This window comes from Macaca thibetana, chromosome 8 (assembly GCF_024542745.1).
Source record: "Macaca thibetana thibetana isolate TM-01 chromosome 8, ASM2454274v1, whole genome shotgun sequence".
In the NCBI taxonomy this organism is placed as follows: domain Eukaryota; kingdom Metazoa; phylum Chordata; class Mammalia; order Primates; family Cercopithecidae; genus Macaca; species Macaca thibetana.
In genome coordinates, this window is record NC_065585.1 from 82554917 (window position 1) to 82580286 (window position 25370).

General features: G+C 38.3%; 1 protein-coding gene and 1 pseudogene across 1 annotated transcript in view; one reads left to right on the forward strand and one right to left on the reverse strand.

The window, feature by feature from the left end:
- NKAIN3 (sodium/potassium transporting ATPase interacting 3) overlaps positions 1-25370 on the reverse strand; it is a 1223038-nt gene that overhangs the window by 846880 nt on the left and 350788 nt on the right. The window lies entirely within an intron of this gene.
- LOC126961533 (serine/threonine-protein kinase PLK1-like) lies at positions 12810-14678 on the forward strand (annotated as a pseudogene).

The window sequence follows — 25370 nt, forward strand, 5'->3', positions numbered from 1 at the left end:
AAAAGGCTGTTTAACCCAATGAAAGAAAATAATACTGCTTTAACCTTAAACATTAAGCATGAATTAAATGGAAATAGGTTTTATGTGTTGCATGTCTTCATTTCAAATATCAGGGTTGGAGGAGGTAGAAGAACATTTATATAGAAATGCCTCAAACGATTTCTGGGCATTTTGACAGGCATTAGTAGTGTGACACTGGGAACTAGTTATAATTTCATTTTAACATTTTTGACTTTTTTTGTGGATAGATACATCTCTATTCCTAATTTCTCACTTAACTTTGATTGTATTCACATTTCTAATTAGTTTTTGAATAAATAATTTCTGAACATCAAATGTGTATCAGTAACTGTGTTGGCTGCTGGCAAATAATAGTATTGAAACAGATGAGGCCTTTGTCTACATGGAACTTACAATTCTCTAGAAGAGACATATTGTCCAGATAACCACAACAGAGGATTGTTGGAAATGTACACACATATTTTAGGCAAGAAAAACCTGCAAAGTGCAAGACTGTGTGGCAGAAATTCAGCGAGCAAAGGGGAAAGTTGCATGAGATGGGACTGGAGTATGGGCTCTAAAAACAATAGGGACATGGACGAGTATGAAGCAGAGTATGTTGTTTAGCATACAGAAAAAAGAGAAAGGAAGAAAAAGAGAGAAAACAGGGACAAACCCGTAGATTTTCCTAAGTAGACTGGGTCAAGTTAGAAGAAGAAAAGAAAGAAATAGGCTGTATATGAGAAAGAGATGAACTGAGTTTGGAGAGTGGAGGAGCATGAGACAGCACAAAACTGCGCAGTCATGTACGGGTTAATGACGGATAGGGATACATTCTGAAAAAAATGCATCATTACATATTTTATCATTCTGTGAACATCACGGAGTATACTTACACAAACCCAGATAGTGTAACCTGCTATGCACCAAGGCTAGATTATAGAGCCTATTGCTCCAAAGCTACAAATCTATACAGCATGTTACTGTACTGAATATGGTAAATAATTGTAACAAAACGGTATTTGTGTATCTAAACATCTAAACATGGTAAATGTATAGTACAAATATTATGTAAAAGATTTTTAAAAGGTACACCTGTATAGAGAATTTACCATGAATGGAGCCTGCAGGACTGCAAGTTGCTGACTTTTAGGTGAGCCAGTGAGTGAGTGGCAAATGAATATGAAGGCCTAGGACATTACTGTAAACTCCTGTCGACTTTACAAACAGTGTACACTAAAATTATTTAAGATATTTTTCTTCAATAATAAATTAACCTTAACTTACTATTATTTTATATTTTATAAACATTTTAGTTTTTTAAACTTTTTGACTTTTTTATATAGCCCATTTTAAAACACAGATACATTGTACATCTGTCCAAAAAACATTTTATTTTTTATATCCTTATTTTTTATCTAAATTTATTTTATTTATTGATTTATTTATTTTTGAGATGGTGTCTCGCTCTCTTGCCCAGGCTGGAGTGCAGTGGCATGATCTTGGCTTACTGCAACCTTTGCCTCCCAGGTTCAAGCAATTCTCTTGTCTCAGCCTCCCGAGTAGCTGGGATTAAAGGAGCACACCACTGTGTCCGGCTAATTTTTGTATTTTTAGTAGAGACAGGTTTTCACCATGTTGGCCAGGCTGGTCTCAAACTTTTGAGCTCAGGTGATCCACCTGCCTCGTCCACCCAAAATGCTGGGATTACAGGCATGAGCCACTGCACCTGGCCTATTTTTATTTTTTTACTTTTTAAACTCTGTTAAAAACGAAGACACAAACACACACACTATCCTAGTCCTACGCAGGGTCAGGATCATCAACAACACTGTCTTCCACCTCCATATCTTAGTGGAAGGTGTTCAGTGGCAATAATGTGCATAGAGCTCTCATCTCCTATGATAATATTTGCTTCTGGATACCTTGTGGAGGACTTCTCTGAGGCTGTTTTACAGTTAACTTCTTTTTTATAAGTAGAAGGAGTTCACTCTAAAACAATGATAAAAAGTACAGTAAATACATAAACCAGTAACATAGTTGTTTATGATCATAATCAAGTATTATGTACTGTGCATAATTGTGTGTGCTATGCCTTTGTAAGACTGGCAGTGCAATTTGTTTACACCAGCATCAGCACAAACATGTGAGTAATGCCCTGTGCTGTGATGTTACAACAGCTACAACATCACTAGTTATTAAGAGTTTTTCAGCTACATTATAATTGTATGGGACAACTGTCATAGATGAAGTCTGTTGTTGACCAATATATCCTTATGCAGTGCCTAACTATTTTTTAAAAAGACTTTTATGTTGGATATTCAAACTTCCAAAAGTAGAGCTACTAGTACCTTGGGTGCAAGCTTCCCAATAATTTGTATGTCTGATTTATAGTGAGACCTCATATTATGCAAATAAACATTGAAGGAAGAATAAGATAACACTCCTTCCATCAAGTGTGGGACGTATTTTCTCTCCCTTTATACCTGGCCTGATCTGTGACTGACCATAGCATGCAGTAGAAGTAAATCTCTGCCATTTAGAGCCAATTCTTTGGGGGGGGGGGGGGGAGATTAGTTTTTGCCTTTCCCTTTCACTCCTGATGCAACAGGTACCTTTCAGTTAAATCCAATAAACTACCTTTCCCACAGACCACCCTTCCAGTAAAATTATGGTAGTAGGAGGGGATGCAGGAGGATCGGGAGGGAAGGGCTCTGAGGCTACATGAAAGAGGGCCCAATTAAGTCCAATGTTTCCAACAACATCCCCTGCAAAGTGCTAAGCCTGTAAATGAGACTAACTCGGACCCTCCAGATAAGCCTCCCCATTAGGTAGACACCACTAAGTCACCCCAGTTGATGACATATAGAGCAGAAGAATCACCCAGTTGAGCCCTGCCCAAATTCCTGACCCATAAAATTGTGTGAGTTAAGTAAATGGTTGCTATTTCAAGCCACTAAGTTTGGGTACTTTTTTACAAAGCAATAGATAACAAAAAGAGTACTTGTGACCAGAAATGAAGTATTTCAATACAAAAATCTGAAACTGGTGGCAGATGTTAGAATGGCCTCAAGGAGATGGTTAAGGAAAGCTAGAAGAGTTTGGGGAGATCATTTATGAATACTTGAAAGACAATGAAGAGAACATTGTTAGAACTGAAGAAAAGGGGACCCTAGTCTTATCGTATAAAGTTTGGCAACCCTTTTGACTTGAAGTAATATAGGAAATATGAAATTTTACCTAACTAATGAACTCAATGATCTAGCTCAGGAGATTTCAAGGCAGAATGCTGAAATATTCACTATTCAACCTATGGTAAAATAGTCTAGTCTAGAATACAATATAAGAAGAAAGTTAGGGACTGTCTCTTCTTTTTTTGTTGTTGTTGAGATGGAGTCTTGCTCTGTTGCCCAGTCTGGAGTGCAGTGTCACCATCTTGGCTCACTGCAAGCTCTGCCTCCTGGGTTCATGCCATTCTCCTGCCTCAGCCTCCCGAATAGCTGGGACTACAGGCACCTGCCACCACGCCCGGCTAACTTTTTGTACTTTTTAGTAGAGACAGGGTTTCACGGTGTTAGCCAGGATGGTCTTGATCTCCTGACCTCGTGATCTGCCCGCCTCAGCCTCCCAAAGTGCTGGGATTACAGGCATGAGCCACTGCGCCTGGCCAGGACTGCCTCATTATTTTAACATAATTTAGAGGACATATAGAGGGCACAGGAAAGTCTTTCTAGCCAGCAAAATATTCTGAAAGTCAGAAATGTCCTTAGAGCAAAAGTTAAGCCCAAAGAAGTAAGTCTAGAACTCTGGGAAAAATTGAAGTCAGAATGAGGCTGTAAGGCCCCTTGTTAAATACCTCAGAAATATATAAGGGTATGCCTTACAGATTCTTTTGCTTAAGCAATTGTATTTTAAAGAATATTAAGAATTTTTTTTTTTTTCCAAAATACAAAATGCTTAAGTCAGGTAAGTGTCTGTCTTGTGAAGTAATACGGGTGTGGCTTTTGTCTAATGGGGAATGAAATATAATTTGATATATTAGATAACTACAAATTTTTAGATTTATACTCTAACAGAAAGACTATCAGTTTGACCTAAAACAGACATACACAGTACAAAATGAAAAACAAATAATATTTATTCTCCTAACCTTCCATAGACAGGAAGTAGGCTGAGAAGGCTACTCAACTGCAAAACTGATGCGTTTCTTAATAGAAAAGGAAGGATGACTCAAATCCACAGAGTGAATCCAAATACAACTGCGAATATTTTTCAGGAACCAGGGCAGAGCCCTGATCAAGGAACTGTCAACATGTCAACATGTGGCTGGCTGGATTCAGAGCTGCGATGAAGAAATCTGTTTTGTGGTTCCTATTTTCCCACATTTTGAAGGTTGCCGTACCTCAGTTTCACATTTTATGTTTTGTGTAGGGGAGTGTAGATGATTTGTCTCTTTAGTTGACTGGAACCCCTCTTGAGGAGATTCATAACATGGTCCTGATTTAGATAACAAGATTCTGGACTTTGCGATGATGTGAAAGTTGAATGAGACGTTGGGCATTATACAGGAAATTAACACATTTTCCATGTGGGATAAATACAAATAATTTGTGGCTGTAGGAAAGTTGGTAGCAGAGTAATGATGTCAACAGATTCTCTGACATTTCTCCCATTGGGTAGTTGGATTTATTTTCCTTCCCATTGGACTGAGAGTCCTCTGAGCACATGGCATGATGGGATGGAGTGAGAGTGAAATTATGGCAGTTGCAGGGCTAGATTTTAAGAAGATTAGAAGCCTTTGCCTTTATCTCTTAAGCTCTGAGCTACCATTTAAAAATCTGATTTCCCAGGTGGAGACACCACATGAAGGAGACCTAAGAATACATGGGGAAGGAAAGGAGAACTTGAACTAAGGAGCCCAGCTGCAGCCAGTCTTCCAGATGTCACTCTCCAAGTACAAGGCATGAAAGTGAAGTTATGTGAACAATGTCAGTCAATGTCAAAGAGAGAAAACCACCCAGCCAGGCCTGCCCAAGTTCTAATCAACACAATCATGCGATATAATAAAATGCCTTTCATTTCAAGTCACTATATTTTGAGATAATTAGTTTTGCAGCAAGAGATAATTGGCATGTCCCCCTAAGAAATGGAATTAGAAAGAATTGAGAAGCCTGAGTGGAATGTGCATATTTATATCAAGGGAAGTAATGACTGAATAAAACATAGAATTTTTGATATTAGGAATAAAGATAGATCTTTGGTGAGAGGACACAATGACCCCAAGGTATCAAGGAACATTTACATGTTTATAATTCACATAACCAAATAGTTGAGGACTTAAGTTTCTGGCTAACCATGTGAGTAATGAGTATTGAGACATATAATTTATGGGTGTATTCGTTTTCATAAGTACTTTCAGGTGCTCATAGTCCTGGATGAATTTGGGGAATAGGTTAGGTGGCTTTGGGGGAGTTCAGATCCTAAAGAGTGATGGCCCTTGTCTTGTGATTCGGACTTCTGTCAGAGGCTTTCTGACACTTGCTAAAAGTTCTTAATTATATCCATTCATTCAGCAATATTCATTGTGTCATTTGCCTATTTGAGTTTATTAATTATTTTGTTAAGCAGGTTTTCCAATGACTTTGTTCTCCTTTTGCTCTTAGAGGCATTGGTAATTCTAATATTCTATTGTTTAATGTTGTCCCAAATTTTACAAAGGCTTTGCTTATTATTTTATAGCCTTTTTCTTAAACTTTTGTCTGACTATGTTATTTGACAAGTTCTGTCTTCAAATTCTGAGATTCTTTCTCATGTTTGATCTAGTCTATTGCTGGAGTTTTCAGGTGTGTTTTGTAATTAATTTGATGAATTATTCAGTTCCAGAATTTCTATTTGGTTGTCTTTTACATGTCTGTCTCTTTGGTAAATTTCTAATTCCTATTCTTGTTTTCTAATTTCTCTATATTTTTTACACAATCCTCTTTTATCTTTCTGAGCTTCTTTAAAATCAATGTTTTGAATTCTTTATCTGGGATTTTATAAAGTCCGTTTTGATTAGGATCTATTGCTGGAGAAAAATTGTTCCTTTGGATGTGTCATACTTCCTTGCTTTTTCATGTTTCCTGTGTCTTTTCATTGATACCCATACATCTTGCATAACAGTTGTTTCTTCTAATTTTTAAAATTTTCTTTCATAGGAGAGGACTTTTTCAGAATATATATATACACATATATATATGAATAAATATATATTTGGTTGGGTAGGGCATTTTGGTTTGATTTTGGATGCATGCAGTAGTGTTCTCTCTATATGATTTATTTAGCCGTGAAGAGCGTCAGTGATATCTGTGATTTTTCTAGTAGCTTAGGGTGCAGTTATAAGTAGAAGCTGTGGTAAAGTTTTGTTGGAGATTATAATGCCAAGTGAGTCAGTCTTCAGGCCCTACTGGTAATAGCATTGGGTTGAGTATGCTTGTCCTTGGGCTCCACTGTGGTATATGCTGGCACCAATGTCAGTGAGTTCAATCAACCTGATTCTTGGGGTTCCAGGTGACTTACTCTGGTGTCAGTAATGTCAGTGGTGGTCCAGGCATGTTAGAGGGTTCTTGGGTCCCTTAGCAGTGGATTTGATATGAACAATGGCAGTAGTGGTGGTGGAGCAACCCCCTGGCACCCAAGAGGCTCTGTTGGTGTTTGTGGTAGCTGTAACAAGTTTAGTGTACCATTCACCTTTTTTTGCTGGTGGTGCATGTGGGTGAGTGCCAGCTGTGTGTTATCAGCAGGTTTTGTTGGCCTGACCTCAGACCCTGGGAAGAGTATTTAGATGCAATTGGTGGTGGACTGGGCTGGACAATTTCTAGGCCCCTGGGTGCACAAGTGCTAGGGCAATGGGATGGGCCAGCAGACTTGTCCTCTTGCACCCTGGTAGTACATTCAAGTGCTGGCAGAGATAGGCAGAGGCAGAGTGGTCCCCAGGAGACTGGCAAAATGGTCAGCAGTAGGCAGTGGCAGCAACACTGTGGGCTTTCCACCAGGTGGAGTGAGGTTATTCTCAGTGGGGACAATGTAGGGAGGTAGCTTTGTGATGCGTGGTTTCCTTGCCCTTTGGTCCCATAGCAGCCCGCGGCAGTGATGGTGCGATGTGTCCTCACAGCATGTGAAAGTGCCCAGCTTCCCATCTTCCTCCTTGGTCAAGCAGTGGCAAAAGCAGCAACAGCCCTGGCTCTAGGGCAGGACACAGACTTTTACAGTTTGGGCTCTTGGAATAACACCAGCTGCAGGCCTGGGAGAGGGGAGGGTGGAGCCATTCTCAAGGAGAGCTGTGTAGGCGGTTAGCTGTGGGGATTGTGGTTTGCTCCCATTGAAGGCTGCAGCTGTGGGGGCATTTGTTCTTGCAGTGTGAGAAGGTGCCCAGCCTTCTCTCCCACTCCTTGGTCTGGGGCGGCAACAGTATCATCAGCCCCAGGATAGGATTTAGTTTTGGGGGGGGCTTAACTTTCAGAATGGCAAAAGGCTGCAGCTGCTCAGGGTTTGGAAGTCTATGGGACTCAGCATGAGTTACATCTCTAGAGTAGTTCCTCTGTGCAGCCTCTGGGCAACTCTCTGTGTTAGTGTTGAGGCCTACACATATTGAGGGGCTTTCCAATAGCTAGGATTGTGAAAGTTTGCAATGGGAATGTGGAGCTCTGGGGGATTCTTACCTGCCCTTTCCTAGCATTTGGGCACTTTTCTCAGTTCTCAGCCAATCCCAGCCAACCAGCCAAGCAGGCTGCCTAGCTTCCCTCTTCTTTTTTTTTTTTTTTTTTTTTTTTTTGAGACAGAGTCTCACTCTGTCACCAGGCTGGAGTGCAGTGGTGCAATCTCGGCTCACTGCAACCTCCGCCTCCTGGGTTCAAGTGATTCTCCTGCCTCAGCCTCCCGAGTAGCTGGGACTGCAGATGCCCGCCACCACACCTGGCTAATTTTTTTTTTTTTTTGTATTTTTAGCAGAAATGGGGTTTCACCATGTCGGTCAGGATGATCTCAATCTCTTGACCTCGTGATCCACCTACCTCGGCTTCCCAAAGTGCTGGGATTACATGCGTGAGCCACCATGCCCGGCCTTCCCTCTTCTTATTTACTTCCCATTGCTTCTCTGTTGAACCCCAGTGTTCTGGCTTAAATGATTTATTTGAAGCGTGAATATATACGTGCTATTTTGGTTCCTCTCTGTGGAGGAGGTTCATACAAGCTGCATCTAGTCTTGAACCACCTCCCTTAAAAGATAATATATTTTTATCATATATTCTGTTTGTGAATATGTTAGGTAATAAGTATAATAAATGTGTTAACATGCCCTAAAACACTTTCACATGAAATGTACACCTTGACTGAATGATTTTGTGACTTACAGTCTTCTAGTTCCATGATTTTTCTACGTAAGGTTATTTTTTGCCATCAACAGTGTGGGTAATGCAGTTATTTCTTGAACTAACACATAAAATAATTAATGCCACTTTGGGGGCTCTTGAATGTCCTTTGCATGTGTGAAGAACAATACAATTGTTGGACCCTTACATCGAGAATGTCACTGAACGCATGTGATAACCGACTTCCAGTACCCTCCCCTCTCTCCACATTTTTGTCTGTACCTATCTGAACCCCGATGGAAGGTAACGCTCATTTTTTTCTGTCATGAAAATGAGGGGATGTAATTGGTAATCAGGGTAAGTGTACTTTAACTATGCCAAGTCTGAAGACAATTGCTAGAGGACACTTGCCTCTCTGTACATACTTACTTTCAGAGTCTCAATTCTGGTTCAGTTATGAAAACCTTTGTCTGTTACTAGCAAAATGAACATTCATGCAAAATACCTGGTACTATGCTTGACTGGGATCAGAGGCTGCATAGCTTCTTTACCCCTGTGTTCCACATTCAAATCATATTTACAGAGTACTTTCATCAACTAATACTTCTGTGTATTCATTTTTTTCTGTTACTTTGGATGATGATATTATTTAATCATCTTCCAATCTGCCTTAATTGTGCTATCTCTAGGGATGTTAAAACATTTGTTTAGTGACTTGTGGGATACTCTAATATATTATCCTTTTTAATCTTAGTAAATACCAACAGTCATATCAGAGAGTAGAAACTATGTTTCATCTCCAGAAAGAGAAATTTAGGCAGTCCTTAGGAAGGCTCAACCCTAGGACATATCATTGTCTGTTCCTTTTTCCCTCAGGCTATCATTCAATCCTGATGCTTCCTTTCCTGAAATTGTAACACAGAATTTAAGCTTATTTTAGAGAACTTAGAAAACAATAAGAAAAAAAAAGAAGATAACATTTATCTCCACAGAAACAATCAGTGTTAACGTGATGATCTATATATTTGATTTTATTATGTAGATATATGTTTGTATGAATATGTTTGCATATTAGCACACATATAAAAAATATAGCACACATATTTGTTCTTAGCTTCACAGTATTGTCATTGTCTTTACCAAAATTACTTTAAAAATGTAAGTCAGTAAGAGTATAGTAATTCATTGTATTGATATCACATAATATCCTTAATTTACTTCTGTTTTTGAACTTTTGTATCAAGATAAATATTTTGTCATTCTTTCATATTGTTTTTATTTCAATTCTTGTCTAAATTTATCTTCAGAATTGATGCTGAGAAATGGAATTACCAGGTCAAATGGCATTAATAACTTATTTGATTGGCAAATTATTTTTGCAGAAAAATTTTAACAATTTTTGCTTCCACCATCAATGGACAGGAAAGCCCATCTCATGACACCTTTTTCTAACATTATCACTATAGTTTCTCTTGCAGACATTTACTTTCTTGCTCACCGTCTCTATAGCAAAAATCCTTAGAACTGTTTTTCATCTTAGCCATTAGACTCTTACATTGGGTTTAGTTCCATTATAAAGTTGTGGATTAATAAGAGCCCAGTAATTAACTGGAAATGTTAGTAAAAGTAAATGAAAATATTCTGAATTTTGTGTATGACCTTATATGTACAAACTATTGTTTCAACCATATTTCTTTTCCCTAAATGCTACTAACTGTTAGCTCAAAGACCCTTATCCATATTTCCCAAAATAACTGTGTTTTGTCTATAAACTCTTAAAATTATAGAGCTGCAGTGACTTCAACTCTCTATTTGTTTACTGATCTTCTCAGCTTCATTAAATACATGTACGAAAGAAACCTTTCCCTATTAATTCTTCCAAGTGTAAAACTTCCCTAATACTAACTTCTGCATTATTCCCAGTTTGTCATATTTTTCTTCTTTCATTGTCAAAATGAAATACATCTTGGAATCTCTTCAAATCATTCACTCTTTTATTCATCCAAGAAATAGATATTCATTGTGCTGAGTGCTGGAAAGGTACTGCAGTCCTGGCTTTCTGGTGTGTTCCTAATGCTTAGAATTCCTGAGCAAAATCCCAGGGGCCAATAATGTGTAACTGGTAATGTTTTATTGCTCCAGTTCACTTTGGATTTGGTTTCTCATTACTCGTCATCTGTCACAAAGTTTAAGTAAGCTGTAAGAAAAATTTACACTCTCTTCTTATACTCTAGTCCAAAACCACATTATTAATATCATCTTTACATATTTCATATTGAATATAAATATTTGACAATACCTACTATACCTTCCTTCCATTTGTTTTCAATTGGACATTAACCAATGGTTATATTTATTAGACAAACTTACTCCCTATTACATTTATGATAGATGTTCACTATAGCAATGCTTACGTACAGAGCACTATAAATTATGTTTTGTAGTAATGTCTCATAACACCAAAACAAGGTATCCTCTTCGAATTAGTCAATCTTTTCAATTCATAAAAGTTAGCTATATCTTGTGAGGGCTTGCATTGGCTATAAAAAGGATGCTCAAAAAAATACAGAAGTAGCATGATGAAAGAAAACCTGGGACCCTCTAGTGTTCCTAGAGTTGAGGACCTGAGGAAAGATTATTTGGTCTGAGGGACTGATCTCAGAGCACACCACTAGGTATTCTCAGATATTCATAAAGTCTCCGCAGTTTTAGCTCTATTTCTGGAGCTCAAGGTGAGCCTCTAGACAGAGTATAGAATCTTAAGATGAGTCTCTGAACCACAGGTGGGTATGGAACCTTGGCAGATCCCTAATATTTTAAGTTAACATTAATGAAAGGGCAAGGTCTGCAGAGACTCAAGGGCTATAATTGTTAAGTTCACAGTGTTCAATCCTAGTGTGACTCATGGAGAGGAAGAAGAGTCCTGTGTTCTGGAAAAGATGAACTTCTCAGCCAGGTTTAGATGTGAATAATGTTGCAGTGCTGCTGACCTGGGGAGAGGTTGGTGGGGCAGAGAAAAAGGTCAGTTTTGGAAAAGGGAATTGGACCAGACCTGTAGGTGCAGATGAGATCCCAGATGAAGGCAGGTTTGAGGAGCGACACAAGCAAAGAAGGGTCTATAGAAGAGTGTTTTTAGGTTCCACTTTTGACTTCTGTCCTAGCCTTCCATATGTTTACTGCATACTAGATTTTATGTGTGATGTAATTATAGCCATCTCTGTGGCTGTACTTTTATTTTCCCATCCATTTTCCTTGAACCTGTTAAAAGGATACTGGACCTCTTTCCTCTGGCAGCACTACTGCTAAATTCCTGAAGAGTTTGGCCACGTAGTATGTCTTACCCCACTAGGGCTTGTGATTATAACTTATTATGCAAGATGGTATAAGAAATGGGGATAAAATGTCATAAGACAGCATCCCTCAAAGTATTAAAATATGGTCAATTAGATGAAACATTAGCATGTATAATGCTAGTACACAGTAGTATGTAAAATATTCAATGAGAGCAAAACATTTTAATTATCTAGAAAAAAAGCACTGATTATTCTTTAGCTGTAGTAACAAGCAACTACCAGATCTGGTGTGAAACAATTCTAACTGACCAGTGACAACCTCACATCGGTAATAACTCTTCTGGATGCCTAGCATTTTGTGATAGATCCACACTTCTGGGAGTCAGCTAATGTGCAACAGCTACACCTAAATAACTAACTCTCCACAGTTAAAGGTTCACACGTCCCTAACAGGTCTTGCTTCTGTGTGTCCATCAATCTCACTTGTCCAAACCCTGTAGAAGATCAGCAGTTTGCTTTATTCAAAGACATTGCATCCTGCAAGCACCATTTTCCCTCATTGAGTAAGCAACAATTAATATTTCTGTGTTAGATTTTGATTGGTGGCTGCTTCTTTTGAATTCATTTATTAAACCCAAATTGGTCAGACATGTTTCTCCTGGAGTCACAAACTATCAGGAAATGAGCAGCCTAGGGAAGACAATTCTCCAAGTTTAGACTGACCAATCCTGAAATCCTGACTTTAGCAATGTCTTTACCAAGCCAGGTGTTGTCATGAGAAATAATTATGCCAGTTTTTAGGAATTAGATGATATCAGGGATAAAAAGTTTTCCTTGTAAAAACAAGTTAGTTGACAATTTTGGCAAGAGGTCTATCAATGTGAAGTCCTGCTGTTTCTAACTTACTGATGTCAGAATCTAACTGGGAAACCTACGAAATGTTTACCTGAGCTTGTGAGTGGAAATAGAGGATGTGATGAACTTCCACTTCTCGACGCTGCCTGCTATTAATTAGGCTTGCCATGGCCAGGTCCCTTATATTGTTTCCATTATAACCAGAGAGGAAAGAGCCAAAAGCCTTAAAGAAAGTGGTTTTAGGAATTCGTGGAGGAGCGGAGCGGTGAGGAGCCTCTGCTGGGACCCACGTCTGCTGAGCAGCTCCAGGAACATGACTGCAACGGTGACTGTGGGGAAGCGACACGGGCACCGGCAGTCCCTGGGAAAGCTGGGGTCCCTGGAGTTGCAGCTCCGGGAGCTCCAGAGGCTGCTCCTCCCGTGAAAGAGATCCCGGAGGTCCTAGTGGACCCACGCAGCCAGCAGCGCTATGTGTGGGACCGCTTTTTAGGCAAGGACGGCTTTGCCAAGTGCTTCCGAGATCTCCGACGCGGACATCAAGGTAGTGTTCACGGGCAAGATTGTGCCTAAGTCTCTGCTGCTCATGCCGCACTATGAGGAGATGTCCATGGAAATATCCATTCACTGCAGCCTCGCCCACCAGCATGTCGTAGGATTCCACGGCTTTTTCGAGGACAAGGACTTTGTGTTCATGGTGGTGTTGGAGCTCTGCCACCGGAGATCTCTCCTGGAGCTGCACCAGAGGAGGAAAGCCCTAACTGAACTTGAGGCCCGGCACTATGTAGTCTGCGGCAAATTGTGCTTGGCTGCCAGTACCTGCTCCAAAACCGAGTTGTTCACCGAGACCTTAAGCTGGGCAACCTTTTCCTGAATGAGGTTCTGGAGGTGAAAACAGGGAATTTGGGACTGGCAACCAAAGTCGAATATGACGGTGAGAGAAAGAAGACCCTGTGTGGAACTACTAATTACGTAGCTCCCGAGATGCTGAGCAAGAAAGGGCACAGTTTTGAAGTGTATGTGCGGTCCAGTGGGTGTATCATGTATACCTCGTCAAAGAGCAAACCACCTTTTGGCACCTCTTGCCTAAAAGAGACCTACCTCCAAATCAAGAAGAGTGAATACAGTATTCCTAAGCGCATCAACCCTGTGGCCGCCTCCCTCATCCAGAAGACGCTTCAGACAGATCTCACGGCCCACCCAACCATTAACGAGCAGCTTAACAATGAGTTATTTACTTCTGGTTACATCCCAGCCCGTCTCCCCATCACCTGCCTGACCATTCCACCGAGGATTTCCGTCGCTCCCAGCAGCCTGGACCCTAGCAACAGAAAGCCCCTCACGGTCCTAAATAAACGCTTGGAGAATATCCTGCCTGAGAGTCCCCGGGAAAAAGAAAAACCAGGGGTTTCAGAGACGGGTGAGGTGGTCGACTGCCACCTCATGACATGCTGCATGCCGCACAGAGTCAATGCCTCCAAGCCCTCGGAGGGAGGGCTGGTCAGGCAAGAGGAGGCTGAGGATCTTGCCCGCATCTCCATTTTTCTGGGTCAGCAAGTGGATGGACTATTCAGGCAAGTACGGTCCTGGGTATCAGTTGTGGATAGCAGCGTGGAGGTGCTCTTCAATGGTGGTGACAGCCTGCAGTACCTAAAGTGTGATGGCACCGAGTCCTACTTCACCGTGAATTCCCATCCCAATTCCTTGATGAAGAAGATCTCACTCTTTAAATATGTCCGCAGTTACTTGAGCGAGCACTTGCTGAAGGCAGGTACCAACATCACGCCACGCGAAGGCAATGAGCTCGCCCCGCTGCCCTACCTGCGGACCTGGTTCCGCACCCGCAGCGCCATCATCCTGCACCTCAGCAACCGCAGCGTGCAGATCAACTTCTTCTAGGATCACATCAAGCTCATCTTGTGCCTACTGACGGCAGCCGTCACCTACATCGACGAGAAGCGGAACTTCCGCACCTAACCACCTGAGTCTCGTGGAGGAGTAAGGCTGCTGCAAGGAGCTGGCTGCTACGCCCACACTATGGTGGACAAGGTGCTGAGCTCGTGCTCTGGCGGCAACCGCTTCAAGGCCTCCTAATAGCCGCCCATCCCTCCGGACTGATGCCCTTCTCACTCCCACCTGCACCTGGAGCCCACATTGGTTGTCTCCCACAATGCCATGTCTGCAGTGTGCCCCCGAGCCCCGGGGACGGGGCAGATCTGCGTCATCCTTGAGGATGGGGTTTACTGTGTAAGTTATTTTTTGTACATGTTCGGATGTGGGTTCTATAGACTCGTCCCTTCCCCCTCAACCCCACCATATGAATTTCACAGAATATTTTTCTATTGAGTCCGGGACTGTCCTTTCCTTGGCTTTATATACATTAAACAGATGTGAATCTTCTAAAAGAAGAAGAGGAAGAGGAAGAGGAAGAGGAAGAAGAAGAAGAAGAAGAAGAAGAAGAAGAAGAAGAAGAAGAAGAAGAAGAAGAAGAAGAAAGAAGAGGAGGAGGAGGAGGAGGAGGAGGAGGAGGAAGAAGAAGAAGAAGAAGAAGAAGAAGAAGAAGAAGAAGAAGAAGAAGAAGAAGAAGAAGAAGAAGAAGAAGAAGAAGAAGAAGAAGAAGAAGTGGGTTTAGTTTATTTATAATTTAGGCAACTTAGAAGGATAAAATATTAGAGACATTTTATCCTGCTCATGCAGGATATTAGAGGGGAGTTTAAAAAAATCTAAATTGTTTGTAATTACATTAGCCACTGGAAAGTATAGTCTAGTAGTCTTTTCAGTATAGAAATAACCTATTATTTGCCTCAGGGAGATGTGGAAAGTGGAGGTATATCGCCATGACTTGACAGACATCACTGCTCGCTGGATACAGCAGGCCTAATGTAGGTTGCATCTCGTGTTTAACTTTGTCGTGTGTGTGTGTGTGTGTGTGTGTGTGTGTGTGTGTGGGGTGGAAAAGTCCTCCGGCTCCTAGACTAGATTTTATGGGGAGATGCATGCAAACAGAGAAGTAAATCAGCTGAGAATAATAATCATATACAACTCCCACCTTTGGGTGTCTCATAATGAGCAAAGTAGAAGACTAAGCATCTATAATTCTTCAGAAAGGGGGGATTTGAAAGGGTAATTATATTGTGAGGCAGGGTGAAAAAAATACCATTCTGTAATAAAAAAGGAAACTGGAAATCTTGGAGTAAAACTGAGAAAAAAAATGATAATCAATGTTAGGTCACTAGGACCTATCTCCGTACTCCTTGTCTAACACTGAAAGGAGCCCCCTTTTTTCTGTTTTTTTTTTTTTTTTTTTTTTTAAAGACAGGATCTCACTCTGTCACCCAGGCTAGAGTGCAGTGGCATGATCTCGGCTCAGTGCAGCCTCTCGACCTCAACCTGCTGGGCTCAAGAGATTCTCCCACCTCAGGCCCCTGAGTATCTGGGACTACAGGCGCACATCACCACCCGGTTACTTTTTGTTTGTATTTTTTGTAGAGATGGGATTTCACCATGTTGCCATGCTGGTCTCAAACTCCTGAGCTCAAGTAATCCTCCCACCTCAGCCTCCCAAAGTGTTGGGATTACATGCATGAGCCCACTGCACCTGGCTGCAAAGACACAAGACTTGTTTAAAAATAAAAATAAAAACTTCTTCTAAAGTCTTGAGCAACACTGTTAAGGAGTCCACCCTTGTTTTAGTACAACTGAGGGTTAAAGTAAGAGATGAGGCCGGGATTCTTTTTGCTCTAAAATAACAGCCAAGGTCATGCTACTTTTTTAAGAGTTGTTTTGTGTTTGTTATGTAATCTCCAAAAGAGTAAACTGTCTTTATTCCAAAATTGTATAACTCCTGCCCTAGTCGATGTTACCTTAGCATATAGGAATATAAAAGAAATCCGAAGTACCTTTTGAACACTTACTGTTTGATTAAATTTATCCACGAGAGAGGTACTTTTCATCAATAGAATTATCAGTCAACCTCTCTCTTTTGTTAAATAGCCAACTATTGCATGACCTGTTTTTTGATTCATAATTACACAAGCAAAGACCATGGATTTTTGCATTATCTATTTTGCTAAAAAAGAGATAGAAAGGGCCAAAGATCCATGAAGGCCAAATAAAGGATTAAAACTATTAAAACTAGGGTAGGAGTTATTTAAATAGCTACTCTAATATATTTTCTGTTAGTTAAGAAAAACTAAAAGTATATTTAGCAAAAATAAAAATACAATATAAAGACCATAATTAAAATAAACAAGAAAAAAAAAAGAGAAACGTAAAAATTCAGACAAACTAGAACTTGCTAAAATAAACCCAAAAAGTAAAATATAAAAAATTAAACAAAAAATGTTCAAGTGGTTGGCATATACTTAGGACATTCAACAAAAGTGTTAAAAGCTTAAAAGATGCAACAATATAATTAATAAAATAACGCAAAATGGATTTAGTCAAAAGACTTGAAGGAGAAAAACAGACTAAAAAGTAAAAGTTAAATGTAAAATGACAATATTCTAAGAATTAATAACATGGCTTGGTGGCAATGTCTTTATAACAGAAAGCAAATGCACACAGCACAAAATGCTTTACCTATATATTTGCACCAAAAGCCTTAATTGTTTCATTTTTTAATCAATATTTCCAATATTTAGAAAGTGACAATCATCCAATATATAGGTAAAATTTTACTGATTTAAAATATTCATCACATTTATAATAGTAAAATATCAGAAACATTTAGCTATAACAAAAATTTAAATATTATAGAGCTTCCGTAGTCAGCTATTACTATCCTGGGTCCCATCCACTATTGTTAACTCAAGGGTTTTTCTCCTGCAGTTATTCTCTCTGTATCTTGAATCACCAAATTGCTGCTATTAGTATAAAACATACTTTAATATTTTTCACATCTCAAAATATGCTTCATCCAGTAAATCACTTATAACCAGAATGTTTACAAACCCTAAAAATCAGTAAGGATAAGAGAGCTAACCAAAAAGAAAAGTTGACAATTGACACATTTTAAAAGATACTACATCTGGTCCAATTGGCCAATAAATATATGATCTCATTGGCCATCAGAAAAATGCAAATAATATATCACAATTGATAAAATGAAATGAAAATGCAACTAAGTTTTAGCAAAAATAGCAACTGAAATGCTTATAAAGTGTTTCAATAAAAAATATTTAGAATACTTTGGCCATAGTTTCTTAATATATGTCTTTTCTATGATCCAGCAATTTGATTCCCAGGTGTAAGCCCCATGGAAACTCATACATAAGTCACCAAAATCCATGTACTAGAAGATATATGACTAGTAACTAAGAAATTATTAATAGCACAAAGTGGCACTATGCATAATCATCCAAAATTGTGAACTTTTCAAATTCCCTTCAACACTATAATGGATAAATAAATTATAGTACATATATCCAGACAATAGAAAATTAAATAGCAGTGAGGATGAAAAACCTATAACTACTTGTAACAAAGTGAATAATTCTCTCAGAAAATAATACACGGCAAAGGAAACCGGAAAGAAAAGATTACCTAACCCTCTAGTGTTGGACTGCAGTATGGGATTGCCCTTTTAGGGGTAATTTTTGAGTGCATGGAGCACGAGGGCTTCTGGGGATGTAGTAATGCTCTTTTCTTTGATCTGCAGGCTGTTAAGTTTCTGAAAATTCATCAAGAGTTATATTTAAAATATGTGCACTTTTGTAAGTATATATGCTTAAATTAAAGGTGAAAAAAAAAAAAACACTTGACCCCACAGTGCCCTCTAACTACCACATGTGCATCTGGCCTTTTATAATAAGCCTTCTTAAATGAGTGCTCTGTACTTGCTCCATTTACTGTATCCACTTTCTCACACTGTTTTCTTTGTAGATCCCATGTCAATAGGTCTTTTGTGCTGGCTTTTCAACAGTGAGACTTTTCAAGGCTGCCTGAACCAATGGTTAGCTTTCAGCCTTCAACTTAATCAACCTCCCAGCAGCACTTGACATATTGATCTTTTCTTTATTCTTGAAAAAAATTTTTCCTTGGCTTTGTGACACTGCATTATCCCCACTGACCACTCCTTTGTAGTATCTTTTGCTCAATATAACATATAAAATCAGGCAAATAGCATAACTAGAATTCAGAGAACATTACAAACTTCAAATTCACTATAAGTACAAAAAAATTGCCTATTTTCGCAGAGCCATCTCTCAAATTTTGCAGAAAGGTGGGGCTGGCGGTGGATGCTGGAAACACTGCTGAGGAAGAGGGAATGAGAGAAGAGCGAGCCTACAACTGATCTAAAATCCACCCCCTACCCCTGCAAGAAAGGAAGTGTCCACTGTAAGTGTGAAAATACTGAAAAATATTTCTGGTAAATCAGTGCACTGGCTGCAGGGAAGGGATATAATAGTGTGTGGGATGCGTGGTGACTGAATTGAGAGGCAATGCTTCCAAAGAGTAAGAGTACAATAAAAGGAGAGGCATCCTTTGGAGAATGGAAGGAGAAGGGGAAAAGAAGCAAAAGGGAAAATATTGTGATCCTGCTAGAAAAAAAAATAAAATCCAGGACATTCAGTCTCTTCTCACACTAACCAAATAAACAAACTAAACAAGGGGAATCATTAAATATGTGCAGTCTAAGGCCATACCACCCTGAATGTGCCCGATCTCATCTGTTCTCGTAAAGATGTGCATTTGCCAACACTGACTTAAAAAGATGCTCTTGATACAAGAAACTTGTAACCAAACCTGCTGGCATTCTGCCCACAAATTGCATAAATGTAAACAGTCTTTATCTACACAGTTACTACAAAAGAAAAACAAAGTGAGAAGCAGACATTTTACCTGATGAAAATTATCTCTCAAGAAACCAACTACAAAGCAGAAGAGTCTAACACAATATTTCAAACTAAATTAAACAGCCTCAGACAAGCAATTGTGGATATATATAACAAGAATAAGAAGTTCATATATTAAGGAAGAAATGAAATGAAAGTTGATTGAATTCTAAGAAGCAGCAGAAGGAAGCAGATAAGGGAATGACAGGGAATGAGGAACAGGGGGCGGGAGAGAGAAGATAACATTTCATCAGCAGTGATGACTAAATTATTAGGAACCCGAGGGAGAATAAAAACTTAATAAGGGACATTGGAGAAAGGTAGGAAATTACCAAGAGAGTGAAAATGAGTTATAATAAGAAATAAAAAGGGTGAGAAGCAAAGTAGCTAAATAAGTAGAAAGGCTAATAGCAAACAAGTCATATATAAAAATAGTATATAAAAAGTCATAATATAAAAATTCCTGGAGTTAAAATAAAGACTTTTTTTTTTTTTTTTTTTTTTTTTTTGAGACAGAATCTCACTCTGTCGCCTAGGCTGGAGTGCAGCAGGGAGATCTCTGCTCACTGCAAGCTCCGCCTCCCAGGTTCACACCATTCTCCTGCCTCTGCCTCCCAAGTAGCTGGGACTACAGGCGCCCGCCACCACGCCCGGCTAATTTTTTTGTATTTTTAGGAGAGACTGGGTTTCACCGTGTTAGCCAGGATGGTGTCGATCTCCTGACCTCATGATCCGCCTGCCTCGGCCTCCCAAAGTGCTGTGATTACAGGGGTGAGCCACCGCGCCCAGCGGAGACTCTTTTTAAATATGGAAGACACCTAATAGGTTCCTGAGCACTTTTCTTGAAATGACTATGGAGAAATAAAGTTGGAAGGAATAAGTCACAGTAAACGACATTTCGCGAAACTGTTAACACCTACTGGAGAGAGAACCAAAGACTATCCTAGCCCTATTTACTACTGCTAATCTTTGTTATCTGTTTTCTCACACACTAGCACCATTCTAGAATTAATCTGCTTTAGCATTATTTATATTTTCCCAGGATGTGTGTGTGTGTGTGTTTGTGTACCCATCCAGGATCTCCATCTCTCTCCCTTGGTCTTGACATCAAATGACATCAAAGGGACTCCTTTACTTTAAGTTTCCCTGAATGAGTAATGAACCTTTGAATTTCTTGCCCTCACTGGCCTTGGTGAGGTGTGTTTTGACATGGGATGCCCTCAAAGGGGAGAGAACTGGCAAGGGTAGACCTTAGCAATGACCGGTCCCAAGAAGTATGTTAATAAATCTATAAGACTGTAATGATTTAAAAAATCCTTGCCAGGCAAATCCTTTTGACTTATAGGCAAAAGGATCACTAATTTAAAAGGACAAGATAATCAGATTTCTTAAAAGCAACATGAAAAGCAAGACAATAATATAGCAGCATTTTCATGGGAAAAAAAGTGAATCAAATATTTTACATTCAGCAAAACTACTATTTAAGTATCAAGGCTGTGAAGAAAATGATTGTAAACATTCAAGAACCCAGGTTGTACAGTGCTCACAGTTCTTTTTGAAGAATCTAATCTATTAGAGCTTTAAAACCAAGAGATGACTGGAGGGGCAGGGGGATCATCAGCAAAAGACATCGTGATGAGCACTGATTTATTGAAGTGTAGAACTAAGATTATGGCTAAAGTGGGGAAGAAGGTGGAATAATGGCGAACGAGTGTTACTTTTTGTGTTATGTATTTTGATAAAGTAAAAATAATGCACTAAAATAAAGGAAAAAAAGAAAAAGAGGAACATAGAATAAGCTCATTGATTTTTATACAGGCAATAGGCAGGAGTCAAAAGATACTATTAAAAATCAACAAACCTGATAGTAAATGTTTAGATAAGAAACCAAGACACTGAAAGCATTAGAAAGTAAAAAGTAAAAAAGTAATCACTAGAAGAAAATACTAACTATTCTAAACATCAAATTTAATTTAAAATGTAAAAGAACAAAGTAAATATAACTAATGCAGAAGACAAAACAAATATAATACAATACATATAATAATTATGCAATTATAATTATATAAAGTTATAGGAACTATAAAATGGGTTATATTAGTCATTTCAATAAATATGAATTGGCTTAACTAAATTATTAAAAGAAAACTTTGAGTTTTGCTAACAAAGAAATATGAAGCTATAATTCTGGACATAAGATAACTAAAAAACATGATTCAAAAGACTAATAGGACAACTCAAGGATGTATCAGTCAAATGCAAACAACAAGAAAGCTGATTTTGTGATCCTGTTAAGCAAAGTCAAGTCAAATAAACAAAAAATTAAGTATGACAAAGACACTTTTTATAATGAAAACCACAATTGCTAATAGAAGTAACAACTATGACTATCTACACACCAAATAATATTATACATTGCTACCTTTACAGAGGAGAAACTACAGGAAATTAAAGGAGATGAAAAAAGATGAAAGAAGAGCAGATAGAAAGACAGTAATAAGAGAAGACCTGAATATCATTTACAGTATGACAGATCGAGTGATTAAAATAAAAAGGATATTGAGGACCTAAATAACATAATCAATAAGATAAAGTACATTGTATAAATATAAAACAAACTGTACACCTACTTAACAGAAGATGCACCTTTATTTTCAGTGCACATGGAATGTTAAAAATTGTTTATAAATTCCATGAATGATTTCCTGAGCCATAAGAAAACATCTGTAGTTGGATAATGTAGAAGTATTATGAACAATACTTTCCGACTGCAATGCAATGAAATAGAAAATACTGACACCTCCATAATCTACTTTCACTTAAAAAATGTACATATAAAAGAAAATCTATTTTAAAACCCTTGAAATAATCTCTATGAATGAAGATAATTCAAACTAAAATACAAAATATCTTAACATAATGATAAAAATAGACTACATATTTTATATATTCAAAGCAATGATCAAAAGAAAACTAATAGGTTTAAACCATTATAGCAAAAAAATGTAAAGTATGAAAATAAATGAACTAACTTTTTTCTACTTTCTTTTTCTTTTTTGTTTCCTCTTCCTCCATTGTCTCTTTTTTTCCTTCCAGATTGATTCATTGCAAGCTCTTTAGTGCGGCAGAACAAGGCAGATGACCATTCTACAAAGGGGAGGCAGCCGTGGTGGCCCAGAGTCATTAGTTGAAGCTGCTGGAATGAGGATGACATCTAGAGAGAAGTGAACATTCTCCACCTAAAGCAACCACAGCTCTTTGAAGAAGTGACTGAATCCAAGGCTGGGACATATGGCATTTTTGTGTGGGTGCCAGAAAGCATGAAAGCACCCAAATAATGATGGGGACATGTCAAAAAGGCACAAAAGCCAGTGTACTACAATATAAGCATCACATAACTAATCATAGTAGCATATTTCAGCTCACTTATTAAAAGAGGAAACTATGATTTTGTATTGATATAAATAGACCTAAAATGTGTTGAGTAACTGAATTTTACATATTCTCAAAATATCTACCCCTGAAATTATTAATTATAAAAGAATAAGTACCTGTATAATTTGAGTACAGAAAAAATGTTCTAAATAACACTGAAAATATGAGGATAATAAAAGAATAATCTATAAATTTAATCAAATAAAACAAATAATAGAGTACTTTTATATGGCCAGATCACCATAAGCAAAGTTAAAAGACAAATTACAAATTGAAAGAAAATACTTTGCAGTACATATAGCAGATAAAGAACTAATATTAATAATACAAGGAATATTTAAAACCAGGGGAAGAGAAAAAAAGCAATAGAAATATGAGCAAAAAGATGAAGAATTTACAAAGAAAATATTTAAAATGATCTTTACACATATGTTCACTTTCACTTGTAAAATGAAAAATAAAAAATAACTACCCTGGATCTATTACTCAGCTCTGGAACTGGCAAAAATGAAAGGTTTCACAACCCACTTTTTTGGTCAGGTGTTGGGGAAACACAAGAATAGGAGAAAAGGAGTGGAAAAGGAAGAGAAAGGGAGAAGAGACATTGAGTGAATGATAAATCATATGGGACAAAACGTAACAAATGGTGAAGCTTGGTAAGAAATCTTGGTAAGTGGTGTACAATAGTTCTTTGTACCATGCTTGTAATTCTTCTGTGAGTTTGAAATAAAGTATAAAAATAAAATGTTGAAGAAACTAACTTTTAAAACTGAGTAAATTTAACTTATTGAAAATAACATTGGAGAATGAATATGCCATAATTTAAGGTGTTTACAAAGAATATACAATATCAGAATGCAATTTTTTAAACCATGATTACATCTCTATTGGAAAGAAAACAACTAGATTTGAAAAAAAAAAAAAAAAACCTCAAAAATAGAATTGTTGACAGTAATATTTTTGGTGACTTTTTGCCTTTCTCCTTTCCTCCAGTTCCCAAATTGTTATGCATTAGCATGTTCTGTTTTTCCAATGCAAACAGAAAATTTCAGTCAGGAGCGCAGTGGCTCACACCTATAATCCCAGCCCTTTGGGAGGCTGAGGCAGGAGGATCGCCTGATGCAGGGAGTTTGATGCCAGCCTGAACAACAGAGTGAGACCTCATCTCTACACAAAAACAAACAAACAAAAATTAGGTGTGCTGCTGCAGACATGTGGTCCTAGCTACTTAGGAGGCTGTAGTGGAGGGAGGATCACTTGATCCCAGGAGTTCAAGGTTGAACTGTAATGACACCATTGCACTTCAGCTGGGCAACAGAGTGAGACTCTCTCTCTCTAAAAAAAAAATAAGAAAATTTCCTTATCAAAAAATTTCAATTAAATTCATATTGATTAAATTTCCTTATAAGAAAAAAAACCCTTGGTGTTTTTATGTTGCCCACTAGCAGTTTACCCTGTTCTGTCATCTTTGGTTTAAGTACGTGCACCTGGAATGGCAGGGAAGGTGATGGACTGAGAGTTCTTTTTCTACGCAGCCACAACTGCCATCAGTGTTTTGAAAAGTCTTCTATTTGAATGTGTGTGTGTGTGTGTGTGAGAGAGAGAGACAGAGAGAGAGAGAAAGAGAGAGAGATAAACAGAGGGGTTTCAAACTTGGCCTTCCACAGTCAGATAGAAGAAGTTTCTGAATCCCAGCTCTGCCTAGCACTATACTCACTGTAATTGTAGGTGAATGAGTTAATCTCTAAGCTTCAGTACCACTCCCTATAAACTGAGAATCATATAAGAACCTGTTTCCTTTGTTTTGAAAATTTGATGATATATTTGATGTGGATCTGGATACTTGGCAGCATTCAATAGATTACACCTTTATTTTGTTAACCTATCTCTTTTAGTAATGCAAAATGTTGTATTTATATAATTCATGTTATATAAATGTATCAAAAACCCATATCCTCTACATATCCAGAGAATAAATAAATAATAAGAGATTTTTTCACCTCACTAAACAGATCCGCAGCAAGATCTTCTTAAATGGTAAAACACTGCAGTAGATTTACTTTTTGTTAATAAGTAAATTCCAAGCCACTTTTCATAAACATATAAATATATATATATAAAGAGAACCCAGCAATGAATATTTTTACAGATGAAGAATATACGAATCACATTTGTGTAATGTCATCCCTTCTTAATAATGCTAAGGCAGCTGAACATCTTATGATTTGTATCAGTGCTGTGCCTTCTAGAGTATAATCAGGAGCAGAATGGCAAAGAATATATTTAACTTGCTTCTTTCTTGACACGTATTTGGATGTTCATGTCAACAATCCAACTTGATATTTTCCAAAATTACTCAAAACTAATCTTGCTAGGCAAGGATGCAATACAGAGAAAAAAAAATGTGTGTTTTTTTGGTGCTGCTATCTGCTTCTACTGTGAGCTCTGGATGGCACAATCACATTCTTTTCATTAGGGAGGTATGGACCAGGCTGTTCCAAGTTAGAGGCAGGAGCATAACCACCCTGTGGTTCAGAAAGCCTGGGGGGAAGAACTGCTTAGGATCAAGAGGACGAAGATAATGAAAAGTGCCTCACTTGTATATG